We start from the raw sequence: 27,703 nt of genomic DNA on the forward strand, positions 1-27,703 counted from the left end.
CTCAACAAATGGGGTTGGGAAAACTGAACGACTTGTAGAACAATGAAACTGGACCACTTACCTACATCATACACAGAAATAAATTCAAAATGGATGAAAGACCTAAATGCAAGACAGGAAACCATCAAAATCTTCGAGAGAACACAGGCAGCAAACTCTTTGACACTGACCATGCAAATTCTTACTAGACATGTCTCTGGAGACAAGGGAAACATAGAAAAATAAACTATTGGGACTTGACCAAGATAAAAATCTTCTGCATGGGAATGCAAGCTGGTGCAGCTAAGCTGGAAAAACAGTATGGATGTTCCTCAAAAAACTAAAATAGAAACTACCCTACGACCCAGCAATTGCACTACTAGGAATTTATCCATGGGATACAGGTGTGCTGTTTCAAAGGGACACATGCACCCCCATGTTTATAACAGCACTATCAACAATAGCCAAAGTAGGCAAGAACCCAAATGTCCATCCATGGATGAATGGATAAAGAAGATGTGGTATAAATATACAATGGAGCATTACTCGGAAATCAAAAAGAATGAAATCTTGCCATTTGCAACTATGTGGATGGAACTGGAAGGTATTATGCTAAGTGAAGTGAGTCCGTCAGAGAAGACAAACATCATATGACTTCACTCATATGAGGACTTTAAGAGACAAAACAGATGAACATACGGGAAGGGAAACAAAATAATATAAAAACAGGGAGGGGGACAAAACAGAAGAGACTCATAAATATAGAGAACAAACTGAGGGTTACTGGAAGGGTTGTGGGAGGGGGGATGGGCTAAATGAGTAAGGGGCACTAAGGAATCTACTCTTGAAATCATTGTGCACTATATGCTCACTAATTTTGATGTAAATTTTGAAAAATAAAAAAAAATTAAAAAACCTTCTGCAGAGTGAAGAAAACAACAAAATAAAGGGCAAGCTACAGAATGGGAGAAAATATTTGTAAATGACATATCAGATAAAGGGTTCATATCCAAAATCTATAAAGAACTTACCAAATTAAATACCCAAAATAAATAGTCCAGTTTAAGAAATGGGCAGAAGCCATGAACAGACATTTTTCCAAAGAAGACATCCAGATGCCTAACAGATCCATGAAAAGATGCTCAGCATCACTCATAATCAGGAAAATACAAATAAAAATATGATGAGATACCACCTCACACCAACCCGAATGTCTAAAATTAACAACACAAGAAACAGGTGTTGGTGTGGATGTGAAGAAAAAGGAACCCTCTTGCACTCTGTGGGGATGCAAACTGGTGCAGTCACTCGGGAAAACCGCGTGGAGGTTCCTCAAAAACCTGAAAATAGAACTACCCTATGACCCAGCAACTGCACTACTAGGCATTTACCCAAAGGATACAAAAATACAGATTCAAAGGGGTACATGTAACCCAATGTTTATAGCAGCATTATCAACAATAGCCAAATTATGGAAAGATCCCAAAATTTCCATCAACTGATGAATTGGAGGGGTTGTGAGTAACTTGTTCTGCAAGTGTTCCTCAAGATGAGCAAACATACCTAATAAATTTTAATCTCATAAACGAACAATGTCTTGCAAGGCAAGTAGTACATGCTGCCATTATACATAGATGATGGATAGATAGATAGATAGATAGATAGATATGATATAGATAGATGATATAGATAGAGGAGATAGAGATAGACAGATACAGATATAGATATTACTCATCCATAAAAAAGAACGATTTTTTTCCCATTTGCAAAGATGTATGGAGCTAGAGTGTATTATGGTAAGTGAAATATGTTGGGCAGAGAAAGACAAATACCATATGATTCAGTCATGTGAATCTAAGAACCAAAACAGATGAACATAGGGTAAAGAAAAATTTAAAAAGAGAGGGAGGCAAACCATGAAAAGACTCCTAACTATAGAGAAAAACCTGAGGGTTGCTGGAGGGGAGGTGGACAGGGGTATGGGCTAAATGGGTGATAGGTATTAAGGAGGGCACCTGTTGTGATGAGCACTGGGTGTTATATGTAAATGATGAATACTAAATTCCAATACCGAAAACAATATTATACCATATGTTAACTAACTAGAATTGAAATAAAAACTTGAAACATTAAAAATGTAACATGAAAAATATCTTGCTCCTTGTGGCATTTTATTTTGTTAAACATGAATTATATTATTTGGTTTATAACCTGTTATTTTCTTTACCACTTTGGTGATTTGAATTTGGGCTATAAATCCACAGGAGTTATACTTATAACTTCTCAGGGATGCCTTCTCTCAACCCCTGTCAACCCTGATTATCTAGGTACCAAGGGTTGGGGGGGGGGAAAGGTGCTTTTCTGAGAAATGGGTAATGGGTTTATTTTCAGGAACTTTTACCCTCAGGGTATAGATTTTTGGAATTCAGATTTTATTGGTAAAACATTATCTTGCCATATCCTCTAAAGTAGTAAGGTACTGGACTTTTACCTTTCTTAGAAGCTCAAGTTCACTAGGACAGGCAAATCTCTCAGAGCGAGGAAAAATAGCTTCAGTGTTCTTTTTTATTATCTGGGTTCTCTTTGTACATTAGATTTTGTCTTTTTCATTACTTTCTTGTCTGCTCTTAATAATTTTAATATTTTTAAAAACGTTCTTTATTGTAACACTTTTAGAAAGTCTTACTGGGATTTTTATTGTTCTGAGTAACCTAGACTATTATCCATGTCATCTATTAATTGTATCTAAATCTATATTAATTCAGATTATCTTACAATATGCTATTAAATAACTAATTAAAAGTAACTACCTATAAAGTCAAATACTGACTTATAAACCAAATACTGACTTTAAGGAAAAAAAAATAGAAAAGATCTGTCTCTTAACTGAAACAAACCATAACTGTATCCACTAGGAGTCTTCTCCTAGAGTTTGGTTAAAATGACCCATTCTCATTTTTAAATTCCTATGAATACTACTTCCAGCTGTTCAAGACCTCTTGTATCAATTCTCTTGAAAGCAAATGAACTGATCCTCCAAAACCTAATTTTTAATCATGTCACTATCCCGCCTCCCAGCTTTAATTTTTTAATATTTAATTATTTATTTTTGAGAAAGAGAGAGAGAGAGAGAGAGCATGAGTGGGGGAGGGACAGAGAGAGAGGGAGACACAGAATCTGAAGCATGCTCCAGGCTCCAAGCTGTCAGCACAGAGCCTAATGCGGGACTTGAACTCATGAACTGTGAGATCATGACCTGAGATGAAGTCGGTCGCTCAAACTGACTGAGCCACCTGGGAGGCCCATGCCTCCCACCTTTAATGCCTTCTCATTCCTGTTTGGATAAATTTCAAAATAGAGACTGACTATGACCTTGCAAAGCATTCATGGTCTCAGCATCTTGGTGTTCTCATCTACCACTATTTTCTCTTAGTTGCTATATATCAGACATTCCCCTTTTCTCCATGGAAATACCTTCTTGTCTCAGGGTCCTCACAAATACTATTTCCTTTTACTTAATAATGTCTTTCTCCTTTCATCTGACTAATTTCAGATTATCCTTTCAGCCTCAGCTCAAATGTGACTTCTTTAGAGAGAAGTCTTTCTTTGCTACTCCAAACTGAATTATACATACAATTATATATTTTCATGACTCTGTAATTTTCCTTCACCAAATGCAATTAAATAATTATTTACATATCACTTCAATGTATATCCCCCCTGCCTAGCCATAAGATCCTTCTTACTAGTGGCAGTTTGGTTCATGTGTAAATTCAGACTGGCTTGATTTCTCAACTTCTAGCACATCATCTTAACTATGATTACACCCTTTCATAGCATACTACTGAAATGATATGTTGTAAGTTTTAGAACCCATGTGTTAAAATTGCCTTAGCTCCTCTTCACTCAGCCAGAGAAGAAAGCTCATTGGACACAATAATCTCAATGCACCTTTATGATTAGATTCTTTCCACTCATAAGGAAAATAATTTCTATTTTTACTTTGTAGTTAAGAAGTTGTTTTCACAAAATCATAGTTCTTATCAAAACCTTAGCTTTGTTTTTAAACTTGCAACTTCCACAAATTGCTTTGTAGCAAAGAATTTTCCACAAACTTTTTGGTAAAGCTTGTTTCCCTTATGCCAAATAAAATACTTTGAATAAAATTTATGAACAATAATGCAACTAGTTTCATGACTATAAGAATATGTTTATGAACAACTGAGATTTTCATATGCCCTAAACATCTAAATGATCAAATGATCTACCATTGTGCTTCTCTAACTCTGACAAAGGACCTATACAATCTGTGACAAAAATGTACTTTTGTTAAATAAAATAAATTACTAGAAATGTGAAATTTAAAAATCAAATAAAATCCAAGTCCACTGATCACATTTGGATGTTGTAGCAATGTCAAATTGCCATAAAAATTTCTAAATACTTTTCTTTAATTTCCATTTTTATCTTGCCATTGACCAGTTCCCAAACCACCTCCAGGCCTCAAACACTCAATGAGGAACACTGATAGAATGCATTTGATTAGTGTTTATCCAATTGTAATAATCATAAGAATATGAGTGGGACTCTTGGTTTTTTTTTTTTTTTTTTGGTAGGAACAATGTCATTTTATTTTTTTTATATGAAATTTATTGACAAATTGGTTTCCATACAACACCCAGTGCTCATCCCAAAAGGTGCCCTCCTCAATACCCATCACCCACCCTCCCCTCCCTCCCACCCCCCATCAACCCTCAGTTTGTTCTCAGTTTTTAACAGTCTCTAAGAGCTCACCAAACTCCACACCCGAAAACAAATAACCCAGTGAAGAAATGGGCAGAAAACATGAATAGACACTGCTCTAAAGAAGACATCCAGATGGCCAACAGGCACATGACAAGATGTTCAGCGTCGCTCCTTATCAGGGAAATACAAATCAAAACCACACTCAGGTATCACCTCACGCCAGTCAGAGTGGCCAAAATGAACAAATCAGGAGACTATAGATGCTGGAGAGGATGTGGAGAAACGGGAACCCTCTTGCACTGTTGGTGGGAATGCAAATTGGTGCAGCCGCTCTGGAAAGCAGTGTGGAGGTTCCTCAGAAAATTAAAATAGACCTACCCTATGACCCAGCAATAGCACTGCTAGGAATTTATCCAAGGGATACAGGAGTACTGATGCATAGGAGCACTTGTACCCCAATGTTCATAGCAGCACTCTCAACAATAGCCAAATTATGGAAAGAGCCTAAATGTCCATCAACTGATGAATGGATAAAGAAATTGTGGTATATATACACAATGGAATACTACGTGGCAATGGGACTCTTGTTAACATGCAGGTTCTAAGAGTTCTGGAATTGGGTCTGAGATTTGACATTTCTAGTTAGTTATCTGGTGAAGTCTATAGTGCTGGTGATCTGTAAGCCACAAGTTCAGTAACAAATCTATAAGACTAAGTGGTAAAATATTGTGTATATTTATTTTTATATTCTCAGTGCCAGGAACAGAATAGGTGAATAAGAAAAGTTTTGTGTGTAAAGAAGTGATGCACTTGATGACATTTCCACTTCCATAGATCCACAGACTTTAAAAAAATCCATAACTTTTTATATGAGCAGGCAGTGATGGATATTCCTTTAAAAATATATATCCAATCTATTGCAAAGATACTTTTGTAAAATACATTAAAAATAAATTACTAGAAAAATGAAATTAAAAGTATACAAAATTCAAGCCCATATTTGGATGTTGCAGCAATGTAAAATTTTATCCATTATGATTCTGTCACTTAATTTAAATTCATGGAGCTGTTTCAAGGAAAGGATTGCCTGAATCTACATGGTCCACTACAACAATGATTCTGCTACGGTGATAGAGATGGTGTTTCTTAAACAGATAAAAGTTTCATTGTTTTCAATGAAGAATTAATGCAACTATGACTTTGAAAAATTGTTGGAATTTTGTATTTGTGTCTTTTTCACCTTTCACTGAGCCAACACATTGACTAGTTTAACTTGGTAGGCTGGTTATACATACAAAATAGGATGAATATGACAAGGCCTGAGCAATTAGGCAACAAAGTTCCATGAAAGCTGTTCTGAATATTGTCTTAATGGTTTTAAGAATACATTATCTTTTAAGTATGACATTTTACCAAGTCTGTGACTCATGTTACTGTCATCAAGTTTTTTTTCTGTTTTGGTCCTACCTTCTCTGGGCAAATTGTAACATGTGATTTTAGCAAAAGAATTTTCAAAAAGCTTATTAAAAAACTTTCAATTCTTCTCCAGCTTCAAGTAATTCAAGTAATTCTTTCAAAATCTGATTTGAAGTGTGCCACACAAAAGAACCAGTTCTTAGAATTATAAGAAATGGCTTTCAAAATGAGGTGGGAGCAGGGCTGAACAAAAAACACTGTGTTCAACCAATCTTGTAAGACCCATCAGTGATTTCAAAGTTTGAAGCTTACATACTTGCTAGAGATGATCTTTAAAAAGTCCCATGTAGCCTTGATGCCATGGGATTCCTCTACAGTTCTTTCCCCTTTGGAGCCTTTGTATGTTCACTTACCAAACTACAGAAACCAGGAAAAACCTAGATGATCCTTACTGTCAACAGAAACAACTTTAAATTCCCTTAGGTGGATAATAAAGTATTTGTCAACTGGTGTCTGAACCAATCAATAGTACTTTTGATAGTTTTGACATGCATGTTATTATTTTTTATTTTATTTTTGTAAATTTATCACTCAGGAGTCCAATTCTTCCCTTTATCACTCAAATTTTGGTAAATGTGGACTACTTTAAGGACTACTTGGTATAATAATAACAAAGTAGTACTAGAAACTATCACAATATATATATCTTACTCAGGTTGTTTCAAATCTGCCTCCCCCACCAGGTGCCCCATCAGAGCAGAGATCTTGCCTGTTTTGCTTACTGCTACAATTTCAATATGTAGAACAATGTCTGGCTCATAGAAGATGTTTAACAAGTATTTGTTGAATACATGTTCAATTACTGTTCCAAACACTTCATTCAAAAATATATACATGATTAATTGATATCTATGTCTGTATCTATAGATAGACAGTCATGGAAACATAAAGTCAATTATCCTGGTTTTTAATATTGCTGAACTAATATGAAACATTAAAATATAAAAGAAAGGCTAGGCAATACATGCTTTAAAGACATGTTCACTTATATACAATATGTTACTTTTCTTACTAATCTTTAATATGCCACTCACAACTTAATCTAAATCTGGTGTTTGCCACATGTTACATAAAATATTTCTTTCCAACTCATTATAACTATTCTAACTTATCTTAGAGTCAAATCTTTCCTATCTCTGATGGTGCACATGTTCAAAACTTAGATCAGGTCTATTTAGGAAGGAGAGCACTCCACTACGAATGATGGATTACTTACACAGAACAAATTATTTTTGAAACTCTCTGTTTCATAACATCAACTGAAGTAGACCTTCATATTAGAAGAGGAAAACTAGAGGCACAGAAAAGTATCTGTGACATCTCTTACTCCCCCTTCCACCACCATTCCTAATCAGAAAGCCAGTTTCTATTATTCTCTTAAAGAAGAACACTATCTTCTCCCTCCTCAAGGAAATTTTCACTTATTTAATAGTGGTTAGCAATATCTTGGCAGCTTATAACTTCTACTGTTTCCCACTGTTGATGCAAACTGCTTTCTTAAAGAGTATGCATCTATTGCCATAGAAAAATCCACTTTAAAATATTTTTTTCAATTAAAAACAAATTTAAGTCGGCTCCACACCCAACGTGGGACTTGAACTTATGACCCTGAGATCAAGATTCATATGTTCTGCTGACTGAGCCAGCCAGGCACTCCAGAACAATCGACTTTGAACAAAACTCTGAAATATCAAAGGCCTTATGTCTTCCCTTATTCCTCAATTTGTTCCAACCACAATCACCTCCTTGCTGGCCCCTAGAATGTTACAGAAATATTTATGTCTTCCTTGCCTTATTTTTCTCCGTGGTCCTCAAACCATCTGTCATCCAATTGGTTTTATGTTCTCATTTTCTGTCTGTATCCTCTCACTTTTTTTTAACATACATATATATTGCTTATTGTGTGCTCTGTTTTATAAGTATTAACACTCTAATCCTCATAATCATTGTGAGGTTGTACTCCATTAACATGTCTATTGTGCAAATGAAGTAAAAGACCATAAATAAATACAGTAACATTAATAACACCATAAAAATATTAACTGGCAGAGTTGGGGTTAAGATGCAGATAATTTTGGAATGCCTAGCTGGCTCAGTTGGTTAAGCATCCAACTCCTGATTTTGACTCAGTTCAGATGTCACAGTTTGTGAGATAGAGACTCACCTTGCACTCTGCCCTGACAGCATGGAGCCTGCTTGGGATTCTCTCTCTGTCTCTGTCTCTGTCTCTGTCTCTCAAATAAATAAATAACTTATTTTTTAATGTGATTTTTAAAAATGAAGATAATTTGGACCCCGTCCATCCCCTTAAACAATATAGCATAAATTAGAATGTAAGGCTTGTGAGGACATAGATTTTTGACTGTTTTGTCTAGTGATGTATTCTCAATGATTGGAAGAAATGTCTGGCTCAGAGTAACTTTTAAATAATTATTTGTAGAATAAATTAATATATTACTTTAAGTGTGAAAAAACAAGGAAGGATGTATTCATACTCTCTGGAGTTTTTATCTACTTTATGGAGTTTATCTAGACATGACAGAGAAGTCCATTAATAAGGGAGGACACCTTGGTATTACTCAGTGAGTTGTACAGCAGCATAATGTTGTGCACTGGTTGTCAAGGTTATTATGCAGTTTTTAGAAAGTCTTTTAAGATTGTGAAAGGGGTTAATGAGAAGTTAGGGCTCTGAGCACACAAATTCATCTTTCAAATAAGTATCTTTGTTTGTATCTTTTTTTTTCTTTTTTCTTTTTTTTCAATATATGAAATTTATTGTCAAATTGGTTTCCATACAACACCCAGTGCTCATCCCAAAAGGTGCCCTCCTCAATACCCATCACCCACCCTCCCCTCCCTCCCACCCCCCATCAACCCTCAGTTTGTTCTCAGATTTTAAGAGTCTGTTTTCACTCTCTCCCACTCTAATCTCTTTTTTTTTTCTCCTTCCCCTCCCCCATGGGTTTCTGTTAAATTTCTCAGGATCCACATAAGAGTGAAAACATATGGTATCTGTCTTTCTCTGTATGGCTTATTTCACTTAGCAACACACTCTTCAGTTCCATCCACGTTGCTACAAAGGGCCATGTTTCATTCTTTCTCATTGCCACGTAGTACTCCATTATGTATATAAACCACAATTTCTTTATCCATTCGTCAGTTGATGAACATTTAGGCTCTTTCCGTAATTTGGCTATTGTTGAGAGTGCTGCCTAAACATTGGGGTACAAGTGCCCCTATGCATCAGTACTCCTGTATCCCTTGGGTAAATTCCTAGCAGTGCTACTGATGGGTCATAGGGTAGGTCTATTTTTTAATTTTTTGAGGAACCTCCACACTGCTTCCCAGAGTGGCTGCACCAATTTGCATTCCGACCAACAGTGCAAGAGGGTTCCCGTTTCTCCACATCCTCTCCAGCATTTATAGTCTCCTGATTGGTTCATTTTGGCCCCTCTGGCTGACGTGAGGTGATATCTGAGTGTGGTTTTGATTTGTATTTCCCTGATGAGGAGCGACGTTGAGCATCCTTTCATGTGCCTGTTGGCCATCCGGATGTCTTCTTTAGAGAAGTGTCTATTCATGTTTTCTGCCCATTTCTTCACTGGGTTATTTGTTTTTCAGGTGTGGAGTTTGGTGAGCTCCTTATAGATTTTGGATACTAGCCCTTTGTCCGATATGTCATTTGCAAATATCTTTTCCCATTCCGTTGGTTGCCTTTTAGTTTTGTTGGTTGTTTCCTTTGCTGTGCAGAACCTTTTTATCTTCATAAGGTCCCCTAATTCATTTTTGCTTTTAATTCCCTTGCCTTGAGGGATGTGTAAAGTAAGAAATTGCTACGGCTGAGGTCTGAGAGGTCTTTTCCATCTTCCTCCTCTAGGGTTTTGATGGTTTCCTGTCTCACATTCAGGTCCTTTATCCATTTTGAGTTTATTTTTGTGAATGGTGTGAGAAAGTGGTCTAGTTTCAACCTTCTGCATGTTGCTGTCCAGTTCTCCCAGCACCATTTGTTAAAGAGACTGTCTTTTTTCCATTGGATGTTCTTTCCTGCTTTGTCAAAGATGAGTTGGCCATACGTTTGTGGGTCTAGTTCTGGGGTTTATAATCTATTCCATTGGTCTATGTGTCTGTTTTTGTGCCAATACCCTGCTGTCTTGATGATGACAGCTTTGTAGTAGAAGCTAAAGTCTGGGATTGTGATGCCTCATGCTTTGGTCTTCTTCTTCAAAATTACTTTGGCTATTCAGGGCCTTTTGTGGTTCCATATGAATTTTAGGATTGCTTGTTCTAGCTTCGAGAAGAATGCTGGTGCAATTTTGATTGGGATTGCATTGAATGTGTACATAGCTTTGGGTAGTATTGACATTTTGACAATATTTATTCTTCCAATCCGTGGGCACGGAATGTTTTTCCATTTCTTTATTTCTTCTTCAATTTCCTTCATAAGCTTTCTATAGTTTTCGGCATACAGATATTTGACATCTTTGGTTAGACTTATTCCTAGGTATTTTATGCTTCTTGGTGCAATTGTGAATGGGATCAGTTTCTTTATTTGTCTTTCTGTTGCTTCACTATTATTGTATAAGAATACAACTGATTTCGGTACATTGATTTTGTATCCTGCAACCTTGCTAAATTCATGTCTCAGTTCTAGCAGACTTTTGGTGGAGTCTATCGGATTTTCCATGTATAATATCATGTCATCTGCAAAAAGTAAAAGCTTAACATCATCTTTGTCAATTTTGATGCCTTTGATTTCCTTTTGTTGTCTGATTGCTGATGCTAGCACTTCCAACACTATGTGAAACAACAGCATTGAGAGTGTTCCTGATCTCAGGGAAAAAGCTCTCAGTTTTTCCCCATTGAGGATGATGTGAGCTGTCGGGTTTTCATAAATGGCTTTTATGATCTTTAAGTATGTTCCTTCTATCCCGACTTTCTCGAGGGTTTTTATTAAGAACCATTGCTGAATTTTGTCAAAAGCCTTTTCTGCATCTATTGACAGGATAATATGGTTCTTAACTTTTCTTTTATTAATGTGATGTATCACATTGATAGATTTGCGAATGTTGAACCAGCCCTGCATCCCAGGAATGAATCCCACTTGATCATGGTGAATAATTCTTTTTATATATTGTTGAATTCGATTTGCTAGTATCTTATTGAAAATTTTTCCATCCGTATTCATCAGGGATCTTGGCCTGTATTTCTCTTTTTCTACTGGGTCTCTGTCTGGTTTAGGAATCAAAATAATACTGGCTTCATAGAATGAGTCTGGAAGTTTTCCTTCCCTTTCTATTTTTTGGAATAGCTTGAGAAGGATATACTGCAGTATTATTTCTGCAGTAAACATCTGGTAGAACTCCCTTGGGAAGCCATCTGGTCCTGGACTCTTATTTGTTAGGAGATTTTTGATAACTGATTCAATTTCTCCGCTGGTTATGGGTCTGTTCAAGCTTTCTATTTCCTCCTGATTGAGTTTTGGAAGGGTGTGGGTGTGTAGGAATTTGTCCATTTCTTCCAGGTTGTCTAGTTTGTTGGCATATAATTTTTCATAGTATTCCCTGAAAAATGTTTTTATTTCTGAGGGATTGTTGTCATAATTCCATTTTCATTCATGATTTTATCTATTTGGGTCATCTCCCTTTTGTTTTTGAGAAGCCTGGCTACAGGTTTATCAATTTTGTTTATTTTTTCAAAAAAACAACTCTTGGTTTCATTGATCAGCTCTACAGTTTTTTTAGATTCTATATTGTTTATTTCTGCTCTGATCTTTATTATTTCTCTTCTGCTGCTGGGTTTAGGCTGTCTTTTCTGTTCTGCTTCTATTTCCTTTAGGTGTGGTTTTAGAGTTTGTATTTGGGATTTTTCTTGTTTCTTGAGATAGGCCTGGAATGCAATGTATTTTCCTCTCAGGACTGCCTTCACTGCATCCCAAAGCGTTTGGATTCTTGTATTTTCATTTTAGTTTGTTTCCATATATTTTTTAATTTCTTCTCTAATTGCCTGGTTTACCCACTCATTCTTTAGTAGGGTGTTCTTTAACCTCCATGCTTTTGGAGGTTTTACAGACTTTTTCTTGTGGTTGATTTCAAAACTGGGTGTTTTGGGGGCACAATAGATGGTCCTCTACTTGATGAAATTAGGGAACCCTTAGTAGACCATCTTGCCACTAAATAAAATATTTTTCCCATTACACTGCACAAATGCCAATAATTCTCACGACTAGAGTTACAACTTTTGACTAAGGAATTGTTTCACGATGCTTCTGCTAAAATACTCCAAGAGAAAAATTTATCCACCACCATCAATTAACACACTAGTATGGGACTATTTATCAGCATAGCAAGGTGTACTCCAGCAAGACAAAGTTCCTAAAAAAATTGAAAACCTGAAATGGCACATATCAAGAAAGAGAAAGGAAGAAAAGAGTTTTGAGGGAGCATAAATAATTCCACATGTCATTTAATCCTTTACTTTCCAAGACATTTTCATATCATTTATGTATATGATCTTCACAAGTGTACAGTAGATATGCATATACCACTTTTGTAGATAAAGTAACTAAGACTCAGGAGAAGCAAACTGTCCTGTACAAAACTGCACCAAACGTCAAAGGTTCTCCCTCTAATGCCTATGTAACATGCTTAACTCATCTTTGCCAAACGAACTCAGTTTACAATTTTATTCTAAAGAACAGTTTTTTAATGTTAATTTTATTTTTTTTAATTTACATCTAAATTAATTAGCGTATAGTGCAATAATTATTTCATGAGTAAATTCCTAAATGCCCCTTATCCATTTAGCCCATCCACCCTTCCACAACCCCTCCAGTAAACCTCATTCTCTATATTTAAGAGTCTCTTATGTTTTGTCCCCATCCCTGTTTTTATATTATTTTTGTTTCCCTTACCTTGTATTCATCTGTTCTCTGTCCTAACGTCCTCATATGAGTGAAGTTATATGATATCTGTCTTTTACTGACTAATTTCGCTTAGCTTAATGCCCTCTAGTTCCATCCACATAGCAGCAATTGCAAGATTTCATTCTTTTTGAGTGATATATATATATCACTCAAAATATATTTTTTCACACACAAAAAAATATATATATACCACTTATTTACCCACCCATCCATCGATGTATATTTTAGCTCTTTCCATACTTTACCTATTGTTGAAACTGCTGCTATAAACATCGGGGTGCATGTGCCCCTTCAACACAGCATATCTGTATCCCTTGAATAAATACCTAGTAGTGCAATTTCTGGGTCATAGGGTAGTTCTATTTTTAATTTTTTGAGAAACCTCCATACTGTTTTCCAGGGTGGCTGCACCAGTTTGCATTCCCACCAGCAGTGCCAAAGAGATACTCTCTCTCCATATCCTGGCTATCATCTGATGTTGCCTGAGTTATTAATCTTAGCCATTAGGACAATTGTGAGGTAATACCTCATTGTGGTTTTGATTTGCATTTCCCTGATGATGAGAGATGTTGAACATTATTCATGTGTTGGTTGGTCATCTGGATGTTTTCTTTGGAGAAGGGTCTATTCATGTATTTTTCCCATTTCTTCAGTGGGTTGTTTATTTGTTTTTTTTTTTTTTTTTTGAATGTTGAGTTTGATAAGTTCTGTATAGATTTTGGATAATAACCCTTTATCTGATATGTCATTTGCAAATATCTTCTACCATTCCATCAGTTGACTTTTAGTTTTGCTGATTGTTTCCTTTGCTGTGCAGAAGCTTTTTATTTTGATGAGGTCCCAGTAGTGCGTTTTTGCTATTGTTTCCCTTGCCTCTGGAGATGTGTTGAGTAAGAAGTTGCTGAGGCCAAGATCAAAGAGGTTTTTGCCTGCTTTCTCCTTGAGGATTTTTATGGCTTCCTGTCTCACATTTAGGTCTTTCATCTCTATTGAGTGTATTTTTCTGTATGGTGAAAGAAAGTGGTCCAGGTTCATTCTTCTGCATGTCGCTGTCCAGTTTTCCCAGCACTGCTTGCTGAAAAGAAAATTTTTTCTTTGGATATTCTTTCCTGGTTTGTCAACATTAGTTGGCCATATGTTTGTGAGTCCATTTCTGGGTTTTCTATTGTGTTCCATTTATCTGAGTGGCTGTTTTTGTGCCAGTACCATACTGTCTTGATGATTACAGCTTTGCAATACAGCTTGAAGTCCAGGATTGTGATGTCTCCTGCTTTGTTTTGTTTTGTTTTTATAAGATTGCTTGGTGATTCAGGGTTTTTTATGGTTCCTTACAAATTTTAGGATTGTTTGTTCTAGCTCTGTGAAGAATGCTGATGTTATTTTGATAGGGATAGCATTGAATATGTAGACTGCTTTGGGTAGTATTGACATTTTAACAGTTGTTCTTCCTATCCAGGAGCATGGAATCTTTTTTTCCATTTTTTTTCTGTCTTCTTCAATTTCTTTCATAAGCTTTCTATAGTTTTCAGTGTATAGATTTTTCACCTTTTTGGTTAGATTTATTCCTGGGTATTTTATTGTTTTTGGTGCAATTGTAAATGGGATTGATTCCTTGATTTCTTTTTCTGTCACTTCATTTTTAGAGTATAGGAATGCAACAGATATCTGTGCATTGATTTTATATCTTGCAAATTTGCTGAATTCATGGATCCATTCTAGCAGTTCTTTGGTGGAATCTTTTGGGTTTTCCATATAAAGTACCACGTCATCTGCAGAGAGTGAAAGTTTGACCTCCTCCTGGCCGATTCGGATGCCTTTTATTCCTTTCTGTTGTCTCATTGCTGAGTCTAAGTCTTCCAATACTATGTTGAATAACAGTGGGGAGAGTGGACACCCCTGTCTACTTCCTGACCTTAGGGGGAAAGCTCTCAGTTTTCCCCCATTGAATCATTCATATATGGCTTTCATGATCTCAAGGCATGCTCCTTCTATCCCTACTTTCTTGAGAGTTTTTATCAAGAAAGGATGCTGTATTTTGTCAAATGCTTTCTCTGCAACTATTGAGAGGATCATATGGTTTTGTCCTTTCTTTTATTGATGTGATGAATCACATTGATTATTTTGTGGATATTGAGCCAGCCCTGCATCCCAGGTATAAATCCCACTTGGACGTGGTGAACAATTTTGTTAATGTATTGTTGGATCTGGTTGGCTAATATCTTGTTGAGGATTTTTGCATCCATGTTCATCAGGGAAATTGGTCTATAGTTCTCCTTTTTAGTGGGGTCTCTGTCTGGTTTTGGTATCAAGGTAATTCTGGCTTCATAGAAAGAGTCTGGAAATTTTCCTTCCATTTATATTTGTAGAGCAACTTTAAGAGAATAGGTGTTAACCATTCCTTAAATGTTTGGTATAATTTTCCTGAAAAGCCATCTGGCCCTGGACTCTTGCTTTGTGGGAGAGTTTTGATTATTCATTCAATTTCTTTACTGGTTATGGATCTGTTCAAATTTTCCATTTCTTCCTGTTTCAGTTTTAGTACTGTATATGGTTCTAGGAATTTGTCCATTTCTTCAAGATTGCCCATTTAATTGGCATATAATTGTTCATAATATTATCTTATTATTGTTTTTCTTTCTTCTGTGTTGGTTGTGATCTCCTCTCTTTCATTCTTGATTTTATTTACTTGGATCCTTTCCTTTTTCTTTTTGATCAAACTTACTAGTGGTTTATCAACTTTGTTAATACTTTCAAAGAACAAGCTTCTGCTTTCATTGATCTGTTCTACTGGTTTCAGTAGCATTAATTTCTGCTCTAATCTTTATTATTATATTGTCTTCTGTGGGTTTTGGGTTTTATTTGCTGTTCTTTTTCCAGGTCTTTAAGGTGTAAGGTTAGGTTGTGTATCTGAGACCTTTATTTCTTCCTTAGGAAGGTCTGGATTGCTCTACACTTTCCTCTTATAACGGCCTTTGCTGCATCCCAGAAGTTTTGGATTGTGGTGTTATAATTTTCATTGGTTTCCAGGTACTTTTTAATTTCCTGTTTAACTTCTTGGTTAGCACATTCATTCATTAATAGAACGTTCTTTAGTCTCCAAGTACTTCTTAACTTTACAAATTTTTTTTCTTGTCATTGATTTCCAGTTTCATAGCATTGTCATCTGAAAATATCCAGGGTATGATCTTCATCTTTTTGTACTTGATGAGGGCTGATTTGTGTCCCAGTATGTGTTCTATACTGGAGAATATTCCATGTGCACTGGAAAAGAATGCATATTCCACTGCTTTAGGATGAAATGTTCTGAATATATCTGTTAAGGCCATCTGGTCCAATGTATCATTCAAAGCCATTGTTTCCCTGTTGATTTTCTGATTAGATAATCTGTCCATTGCTGTAAGTGGGGTGATGAAGTCCCCTACTATTATGGTATTATTATCAATGAGTTTCTTTATGTTTGTAATTAATTGACTTATATTTTTGGGTTCTTTCACATTTGGTGCATAAATGTTCACAATTGTTAGGTCTTCTTGGTCAATAGACCCCTTAATTATGGTATAATGCCCTTCTTCATCTCTTGTTACAGTCTTTATTTTAAAGTCTGGATTGTCTGATTTAAGTATGGCTACTCTGGCTTTCTTTTGTTGACCATTAGCATGATAGATGCTTTTCCATCCCTTTACTTTCAATCTGAATGTGTCCTTAGGTCTAAACTGGGTCTCGTAAACAGCATATGGATGGATCTTGTTTTCTTATCCATTCTGTTACCCTATGCCTTTTGATTGTAGCATTTAGTCCATTGACATTTAGAGTGAGTACTGAAATATGAATTTATTGCCATTATGTTGCCTGTACTGTTGGAGTATCTGGTGGTGTTTTGTGGTACTTGGTTGCTTTTGGTATTTATTTATTTATTTATTTAATCTTTTCTACCCTCAGAGACTCCCTTAAAATTTCTTGCAGGGCTGGTTTAGTGGTCACAAACTCCTTCAATTTTTTTTTTTTTTTTTTTTTGTCTGGGAAACTTTTAATCTCTCATTCTACTCTGAATGACAGCTTGCTGGATTAAGAATTCTTGACTGCATATTTTTCTCATTCAGCACATTGAATATATCCTGCTACTCCTTTCTGGCCTGGCAGATTTCTGTGGATAGGTCTCCTGCAAACCTGATCTATCTTCCCTTGTACATTAAGGAATTTTTTTTTTCCCATGCTTCTCATGATTCTTTCCTTGCCTGAGTATTTTGTGAATTTGACTATGATATGCATTGTTGATGGTCGGTTTTTGTTGAATCTACTGGGATTCCTCTGTTTTTCCTGGATTTTGATGTCTGTCTTTCCCCAGGTTAGGAAAGTTTTCTGCTATGATTTGCTCACATAACACTTCTACCCGTTTTTCTCTCTCTTCATCTTCTGGGGCCCCTTTGATTCTGATGGTGCTCCTTTCTAATGAGTCACTGATTTCTCTATTTCTTAAATCGTGGTTTTGTTTTTGTTTTTGTTTTTTTTTTGCCTTAGCCTCCCTCTTTTTTTCTGCTTCATTATTCTCAAGTTTGTCCTCTATATCACTGATTCTCTGCTCTAGCTCATCCATCCTTGCCACCTTGGAATCCATTCAAGACTGTAGCTCAGTTACAACAATTTTTATTTCATCCTGACTAGATTTTACTTCTTTTATCTCCGCAGAATGGGTTTCTAATCTATTTTCAACTCCACCTAGTATTCTTATTATCATGATTCTAAATTCTGGTTCAGACATCTTGCTTGTATCTCTGTTGGTTAAGTCCCTGGTTATCGTTTCTTCCTGCTCTTTCTTTTGGAGTGAATTCCTTTGTTTAATTATTTGGAAGGGAGAAAAGGAATTAATGCAGTAAAACAAATTAAAATTAAAAACTTTAAATTAAAATAAATTAAAATTTAATAATTAAAAACAACACACACACAAAAGTGAAATAAATGATGCTAGATCTTAGGTGTGTTTTTGTCTGGGTGTTGAAAGTGGCTTGCTGGATTAGAGATAAAAGGGGAAAAAGGGGAAAAAAAAGAAATCATTTGAAAATTTGTAAATATGAATACACTGAAATAGAATAAAATGAAATCACAGAAATAAAATAGAATTTGGAAACATTTACACAAAAGTAAATAATATAGTAGAAAAAAATTAAAGAAAAATATTTTAATAAAAATTGAATATAAAAATGATTTTTCTCTACTCAAGAAAAATAAAAGAAATGAAAAAGAAAAAAAAAGAATGAAAATTGAATAGATGGACCAGCTAATACACTGAAATATGACTGAAATTACTTCATTTTCCCCTAGACATCAAACTATGAAGCGCTTTATAGTCCATAAACTAAGCAGGAGGTGAGACTTGTGTTCATAAGAATGAGGTTGGCCCAGGTGGGCGGAGCTTAGTGTAATGGCTCTGTTCTCCACTAGATGGCGCTGCTTAGCTTACTGGGGTGGATTGTTGTGGCAATGGTAGGTGCATATGTGCATGCGTGGGAGCGGTGAAAATGCTCACCCAACTACCCAGTCTCTACTATTAGAACTCTGGTCTCCCCCATCAGCAATCAGGCACCCGTCCTTTGTCTTCGGCTTCTGTCCACTCCCTGTTTTTATACTGTCCATAACCAAGCCCCAGGCAGCACTTCCCTCCTGAGTTTTATCTCAGATGCGGCTGTGTTTCCCGACTCCTTATTTCTGAAGGAATACGGCTTTGACCCATTCTGACACTCTGTGGGAGGGTGTCTCTTAGCAATCGCCGGATGCCGGAGGCACCCAGGTACATTCGTGGGACTGTGCTGCTGCCGACACCCAGAGACTGTGGCTGGGTGCCAGCCCACCCCAGAAAAGGCTCACGCGATCCTGTAGCAGCAGCGTTTCAGGGAGGATGGAAAACCACAACACACAACTGGTCCCAGGCTTCACCCTTAATGAACTTGTTCCAGCACCAGTGAATGTGGTTGTTCTCCAGGGTTCACTGGGGTCTTTGCCTTTGGAGAAGACACACAGCATCTACCACGTGTTCTCCCAGCAAGGGAACCACTTCTCTTGCATAGCCTGATGACCCCCGGACTTTGCCCCTGGGGATTCACCCTTCTCACCAGAGCACTGCCAGGTATCGAGCTGTAGCGTTTCAGACTCTGTGCTCTCCCTGATTATAGTGTTAATGGAATTTAAACCCTCTCCTTTCTCCTTTCTCCCCTTTAGTTCAGTCTCTGCATCTGTTTCCAATTTTCCACTTTCTCACCAGCTGCTTTTCAGGGGGATACTTTTCCTGTATTCTCCCCCAGTCTCAGTCTTTTCTCCACATGCAAAAAAATCTCCCTGCCATCCGTGGCTTCTCTCTCACCCAGTTTGCCTCTCTGCACTATATGCCTGCTGAGTTCTGTGGTGCAGGTTGTGTAGATTGTTGTGTTAATCCTCATGTAAGTTTTCTAAGGATGCAGGATGGTTTAGTGTTGGTATGGCTGTATTTAAAGGATCCAAGACACACACACAAAAAACTTCCATGCTATTCCGCCATCTTGGATCCTCCCCTCTAAATAACAGTTTGTGATCCCTATAGACTTGATAAGACACTCTCCTCCAGAATGCTGTGCTTCTCACTACATAGCTAAATTAGATGTTATTGTGATTTCCTCCTCAATAGGCTGTTTTTACCACTAGATTTTAGGTATCCTCGGTAGAAGATATCTTACCTTGCTCATTATTTTTTTCTTTGTGCCTACATTAAGGCCTGACACATAGAAATTTTTAAAAATTGAGGGAGAAAAACTGTAAGAATATATTACTTTTTAAGGAATAGTTCAAAGTAATCCATTGATCATGAAGACAAACCAAGAAAGGTTAAATAAACAAAAATGGTAGTACATGCAATCTTTCCCATATTAACTTCCCATAGGTAAGGAATACAATTTCTAGAGTATAGGACTTGGTTTTCTGATCTTGACATTAAATATTTACTTCTAATTATAGTCTAGGTGAGACAAAAACAAACAAAAATGAATTTGCATTATTAATGTTGCAAGAAAGGTGATATTTAAGCTCATAAGGCTAGTAATAAAGAGAAAAGCATGTTCGAGATTGACTTTACTTTTTTTTTCCTTTTTGAAAGAAAGTTAAATGATAAAACGTTATTAATTACAACAATTATATGTTTCTGCCAACTAGAATATACAGAGGGATACTACTGAAATAGACCTAAGACTACAGAGTTTCCATTTTCAGTCTCAGAGTCTCCAAGTGGAGACCAAAGGGTTTCTTTCTTTCAATGATTTGGGTAAGATGATATTTTGAGATCTTGAGGACTGCCAAACTTTAAAAAGAGTAAAGGAACTCCTCCAACAATTTTTGTTATCATCTACACAAATGTCTCTGCTTTTTTGTTCCTTTATTCTTTTACTAATTTAAAGAAGAAAGAAAAAAAGAAAGAAAGAAAGAAAGAAAGAAAGAAAGAAAGAAAGAAAACAATGGAGGAAGGGATAAGGATAATTGCTATTCTTCCCAGCCAGAAAGATGCAGTTAAGGTTTGTAGTAATCATTCACCACTCCATGCTTTCTCCGACCTCCTCTTTATATACAGTTTTAACTGCTTAACATGAACTAACCTGAAAATCTAACTTAGATGTCAATGAATGGGAAATAACTGAAGAGCTCACTTAATCTGATGGAATAAATGTTTAAGAATCAAATCTTATTATTGTGTTTAATACACTGAACTATCTAAAATATTTGCATCAATTTTTGGGTCTAGAATCTAGAAGATAAAATCACTTGACACAAAGTAGAAAAAAATATACAATTTATTTAATGTTTATTTTTTTTTTTTGAGATAGAGACAGAGAGAGAAGACAGACAGACAGAATCTGAAGCATGCTCCAGGCTCCGAGCTGTCAGCACAGAGCCCGATGCAGGGCTCGAACTCATGAACCGCAAGATCACGACCTGAGCCGAAGTTGGACGCTTAACTGACTGAGCCACCCAGGCACCCCCAATGTTTTAAAGATGAATAAGCAATAGGTGTTTCAAATATCCCATTCTTTCATATTATGAAAAATTAATAAAATGCGAGAAATCTTTGCAACTTTTTTTTATTATTGCCTACATACTGTAAAATCAGATTGGTTAGTGTGGGGTAGTGCAAAATTAATGATTCTAGATACTTAGAAAAATTGTTTCATAAAGTCAAGACATTACTAGATACGAATCTTACATAAATTATTTAAAATTGCTCAATCTTGGACTCTTTATTAGCAAATAAAAATAGTAATATTTGCTCCATAATATTCTGATACTCAAACATGGAAACATATGTAAAAAACATATCACAGTGAATGGAACATAGCACATGACCAGTACATGATAGCTACTATTATTATTGGCATGTCTGAGATTTAATTCTATAGACAGCAGTACCTCCTACATTCCAATTTATCATTTTTTTCTTAGGTTTTTTTAAATTTTAATTTTAATTATAGTTTTTTAACATATAGTGTTATATTTGGTTCTGGTATACAATTTAGTAATTCAACACTTCCACACATCACCTTGTACTCATTATGACAAGTGCACTCCTTAAACGCATTCACCTATTTAAACCATCCCTGCACCGAACACCACTCCAATAACCATAAGTTTGTTCTCTATAATTAAGAGTCTGTTTCTTTTTCTAATTTTTTTATTTAGTTTTTAAATTTTTTTTTTAAATTCTAATTAGTTAATATATAGTATAATATTAGTTTCAGGAGTTGAATTTATTGATTCCTCACTGATATAAACCCCAGTGTTTATTATAAGAAGTGCCCTCCTTAATAGCAATCACCATTTAGTCCATCCCCCACCCATCTCCCTCCATCAACTCTTAGTTTCTACCCTATCATTATGAGTCTCTTAACGTTTTGGGGTGCCTGGTGGCTCAGTCAGTTGAGTGTCTAACTCTTGATTTAAGCTCAAGTCATGATCCCAGAGTCATTGTAACAAGGCCTGTGTCAGGCTCTGCACTGAGCATAGAGCCTACTTAAGATTCTCTCTTCCTCTCCCTCTACCCCACTACCTCACTCTCTCTCTAAACAAAAAGTCTCTCATGATTTGTTTCTCTCTCTCTCTTTTTGTTTTCCCCTTCTCATATGTTCATCTGTATTGTTTCTTAAAAGTCCACGTATGAGCATGATCATATGGTATTTGTCTTCCTCTGCCTGACTTATTTCATTTAGCATATTACACTCTAGCTTCAACCATGTCAATGGAAATGGAAAGATTTCATTCTTTTTTATGGTTGAGTAGGATTCCTCTGTGTGTGTGTGTGTGTGTGTGTGTGTGTACTTATATGCTCATATTCATGTTCATGAGTTTATGGACACTTGGGCTCTTTCAATAGTTTGGCTATTGTTGATAACGCAGCTATAAACATCAGGGTGCATGTACTCATTTGAATCTATGTTTTTGAATCCTTTGAGTAAATACCTAGTGGTGCAATTGCTGGGTAGTAGGGTAACTCTATTTTTAACTTTTTGAAGAACTTCCATACTGTTTTCCAGAGTGGCTGCACCAGTTTGCATTCCCAGCAGCAGTGCAAGAGGGCTCCTCTTTCTCTGCATCCTTGCCAACATGTACTCTTTCCTGTGTTGTTAATTTTAGCCATTCTGAGAGGAGTGAGGTGGTATCTCCTGTGTTTTTTATTTCTATTTCCCTGATAATGAGTGATGCTGAGCATCTTCTCATGTGTCTGTTAGCCATCTGGATGTCTTCTTTGGAAAAATGTTTGTTTATGGCTTCTTCCCATTTCTTCACAACATTATTTGTTTTCTGGGTGTTCAGGTTGTTAAGTTATATAGTTTGGATACTAACCCTTTATCTGATGTCATTTGCAAACATTGTCTCCCATTACTTAGGCTGACTTTTAGTTTTGTTGTTTGTTTCCTATCCCTGTACAGAAGGTTTTTATCTTGATCAGGTCTCAATGGTTCATGTTTGTTTTTGTTTCCCTTGCATCCACCAACAATGTCTAGTAAGAAGTTGCTATGGCCAAGGTCAAAGAGAGTACTGCCTGTGCTATCTAGGACTTTAGTGATTTTATGTCTCATATTTAGGTCTTTCATTCATTTTTAATTTATTTTTTTGTATGCTGTAAACAAATTGTCCGTTTTCATTGTTCTGAATGAACAATGCTGAGCATTGTATCTCTCCAGTTTTCCCAGCACTATTTGTTAAAAACACTGTATTTCATGCATTGGTATTATTTCCTGTTTTGTTGAAGATTAGTTGACTGTATGATTGTGGATTCCTTTTCTGGGTGGTCTATTCTGTTTCATTGATCTATGTGTCTATTTTTGTGCCAATACTACACTGTCTTGATGACTACAGCTTTGTTTACATCTTGAAGTCCAGAATCATGATGCCTCCAACTTTTATTTTATTTTTCATGATTGCTTTGTCTTTTGTGGTTACATGCAAGTTTTAGGATTGTTTGTCCTAGCTCTTTGAAAAATGCTGATGGTATTTTTATAGAGATTGCATTAAATGTGTAGATTTTTTGTGGTAGTATACATATTTTAACTATGTTTGTTCTTCTAATCCATGAGCATGGCATTTTTCCCATTTTTTTGAGTTCTCATCATTTCCTTTCATAAGTGTTCTATAGTTTTCAGAGTAAAAATCTTTTACCTCTTTGGTTAATTTCATTAGTAGGTATCTTATTATTTTTGGTGCAATTGTAAGTTGGAAAAATACCTTGATTTCCTTTTTTTCCTTCAGTTTTTAAATATTGATTTATTTTGAGGGAGAGAGAGAGAGAGAGAGCAGGGAGGGACATAGAGAGAGGGAGAGACACAATCCCAAGCAGACTCCACCTGAGCAGAAATCAAGAATCAGATGCTTAACTGACTGAGGCACTCAGGGATCCCTTTCTTCATTATTGATGTATAGAAATGCGACTGGTATATGATTTACTTATATCCTGTGACTTTGCTGAATTCATGTATTAGGTGTAGCAATTTTTTGGTGGAGTCATTTGGATTTTCTACATAGAGTATCATGTCACCTGCAAATGTGAAAAATTGACTTTCCTTGCTCAATTGGATGCCCTTTATTCCTTTTTGTTGTCTGATTTCTGAGGCTAAGATTTCCAGTACCATATTTAATAGTAATGGTACCATTACTGTTACTGGTTACTGGTACTGGTTACTGGTACTGCTACTATTACTGAGAATGGACATCCCTCTCTTGCTCTTCACCAGAGAGGAAAAGTTACCAGTTTTCCGCATTGAGAATGGTATTAACTGTGCATTTTTGGTATATGGCTTTTATGACGTGTATGTATGTTACATCTATCCCTACTTTGTTGAGGGCTTTTTTTTTTCAAGAATGGATGCTGTATTTTCTCAAATGTTTTTCTGCATCTCTTAAAAAAATAGAAGAAAAGAATGGTTCTTATCCTTTTTTTTCTTATTAATGTGGCAAATGAATCACGTGGATTGATCTGTGAATATTGAACCACACATGCAGCTCAGAAATAAATTCCACTTGTTTGTAATATATATATATATATATATATATATATATATGATACAATTGGATTCAAAATGCTAGTATCTTTTTGAGAATTCTTGCATTCATGTTCATCAGGGATTTTGGCTTGTAACTCTCTTTTTAATGGGACCATTGTCTGGTTTTGGAATCGAGGTAATCCTGGCCTCATAAAATGAGTTTGGAAGTTTTCCTTCCATTTATATCTTTTGGAACACTTTGAGAAGAATAACTATTACCTATTCTGTAAAAGGCTGCTAGAATTCCCCTGGGAAGCCATCTGGCCCAGGACTGTTGTTTGTTGGGAGACTTTTAGTGACTGATTCAATTTATTTATCTGTTGTGGGTCTGTTCAAATTTTCTATTTCTTCCTATTTCAGTTTTGGTAGTTTGTGAGTTTCTAGAAATTTTTCCATTTCTTCCAAATTGCCAAGTTCATTAGCATATAATATTTCATAGTATTCTCTTATAATTATTTGTATTTCTGTGGTGTTGGTTTTGATCTCTCCTCTTTCATATGTGATTTTTTCTATTTGGGTCTTTTTTCTTTTTGATAAGTCTGGCTAGAGGTTTATCAATTTTGTTAATTCCTTCAAAGAAACATCTCTTAATTTTGTTGATCTCCTCTACTATGTTTTGTTTGTTTCTATATTGCTCGTTTCTGCTCTAATCTTTATTATTTTCCTCCTTTTTTTAATTTTTTTAATGTTTACTTTAGTTTTGAGACAGAGAGAGACAGAGCATGAACGGGGGAGGGGCAGAGAGAGAGGGAGACACAGAATCTGAAACAGACTCCAGGCCCTGAGCTGTCAGCACAGAACCCAACGTGGGGCTCGAACACACGAACTGTGAGATCATGACCTGAGCCAAAGTCGGACGCTTAACCGACTGAGCCACCCAGGCGCCCCTATTATTTTCCTTCTTGTGCTGGCTTTAGACTTTATTTGTTATCCCTTTTCTAGCTCCTTTAGGTGTATAGTTAGGTTGTGTATTTGGGTCTTTTTTGCTTCTTGAGATAGAATTGCAATATAATTTACTCTTAGGACCACCTTTGCTGCATGCCAAAGGACTTGAACTGTCATGTTTTCATTTTCATTTGCTTCCATGTATTTTTTCATTTCTTTTCTTAGTTCCCTGGTTAACCCATTCATTCTTTAGAATACTCTTTAACCTCCATGTATTTAAGGACTTTCCAATTTTTTTTTCTTGTGGCTGACTTCAAGTTTCATAGCATTGTTTTGTGACAATATGCATGGTCTGATCTCATTATTTTTGTACTTGTTGAGGGCTGATTTGTGACCCAGTATGTGATCTGCTTTGGAGAATATTCCATGTGAACTTGAATTGTATGTGTATTCTGCTGCTTTAGGATGAAATGTTTTGAATTATCTGTCAAGTCCATATCGTCCAGTGTGTCATTCAAAGCCATTGTTTCCTTGTTGATCTTCTTAGATGATCTTTCCATTGTTGTAAGTGGAGTGTTAAAGTGCCCTACTATTATTTATTATCAATGAGTTTCTTTATATTCGCTATTAATTTATGTATATATTTGGGTGTTACAAATTAGGGGCATAAATATATATATATATTAATAATTATATATATATATTAATAATTACTATATCTTCTTCCTGGATAGACCCCTTAATTATGTAGGAATGCCCTTTTTAATCTCTTATTAGAGTCTTTGATTTATCTCATATACATATGTTTACTCCAGCTTTCTTTTGATGTCCATTAGCATGATAGTTGGTTCTCCATCCTTTCACTTTCAATTGGCAATTGCCTGTAGTCTAAAATAAGTCTCTTGTAGGCAGAATACAATTGAGTCTTGGTTTTTTTATCCATTTTGATACCCTATGTCTTTTGATTGGAACATTTAGTCCATTTACATTCAAAGTGACTATTGGTAGATACAAACTTAGTGCCTTTGTGTTACCTGTAAAGTTGGTGTTTCTGGTGATGTTCTCTGGTCCTTTCTAGTCATTGTTGCTTTTGGTCTTTTTTTGTTTTGTTTTGTCTTTTCTCCCGTCAGAGTCCCCCCTTAAAATTTCTTGCAGGTTTGGTTTAGTGGCTACAAACTCCTTTAGTTTCTGTTTGTCTTGGAAACTTTTTATCTCTCCTATTTTGAATGACAGCTTTGCTGGATAAAGTATTCTTTGCTGCATAATTTTCCCATTCAACACATTAGACAATAAATGCCACTCCTTTCTGGTTTGCCAAGTTTGTGTGGAAAGATCTGCTGTGAACCTGATCTGTCTTCCCTTGTAGGTTAAGGACTTTTTGCACTTGCTGCCTTCAGAATTCTTTCCTTGTCTGGGTATTTTGTGAATTAGACCTATGATATGACTTGGTGAAGGTCAATTTTTCTTAATTTAATGGGAGTTCTCTGTGCTTCCTGGATTTCAATGTCTGTTTTCTTCCCCCTGTTAGGAAAGTTTTTAGCTAAAATTTGCTCAAATAAAACTTTTGTGCCTTTTACTTTCTCTTCTTCTTCTGTTTGGGCCCCTTTGATGCAAATGTTATTATACTTTAAGGAGTCGCTGAGTTCCTTAGTCCTTTGTGGTCTAATAACTTTTTTCTCTCTTTTTATCAATGTCATTTTTCCCATAATTTTATCATCTTTATCACTGATCCATTCCTCTGCTTTATCCATCCTCATTGTCATTGCTTTTCATCTCAGTTATAGCATATTTTATTTCAGCCTGACTAGATTTTAGTTCTTTTATCCATGCAGTAGGGGATTCTCTAATGTCTTCTATGCTGTTCTCAAGCCCAGCTGGTATCCTTATGAATATTGTTTTAAATTCTGGTTCATAAATCTTACTTGTACCTGTATTGATTAAATCCCTGGCCATGACCTCCTTTTCTTTATTTTATGGTGAATACTTCCATCTTGTCATTTTGTCCAGGTCACTGTGTGTGTGTGTGTGTGTGATTGTTAGGAAAGCCTGTTGTATTCCTGCTCTGAGAATAATGGTTGTATTAAGAAAAAATAGCTAAATACTATGGAAGTTTTGGTCTCTTCCCTAAAAGAAGCTGGATCTAATA

Source organism: Lynx canadensis, chromosome X, assembly GCF_007474595.2.
Source record: "Lynx canadensis isolate LIC74 chromosome X, mLynCan4.pri.v2, whole genome shotgun sequence".
NCBI classification, from domain to species: domain Eukaryota; kingdom Metazoa; phylum Chordata; class Mammalia; order Carnivora; family Felidae; genus Lynx; species Lynx canadensis.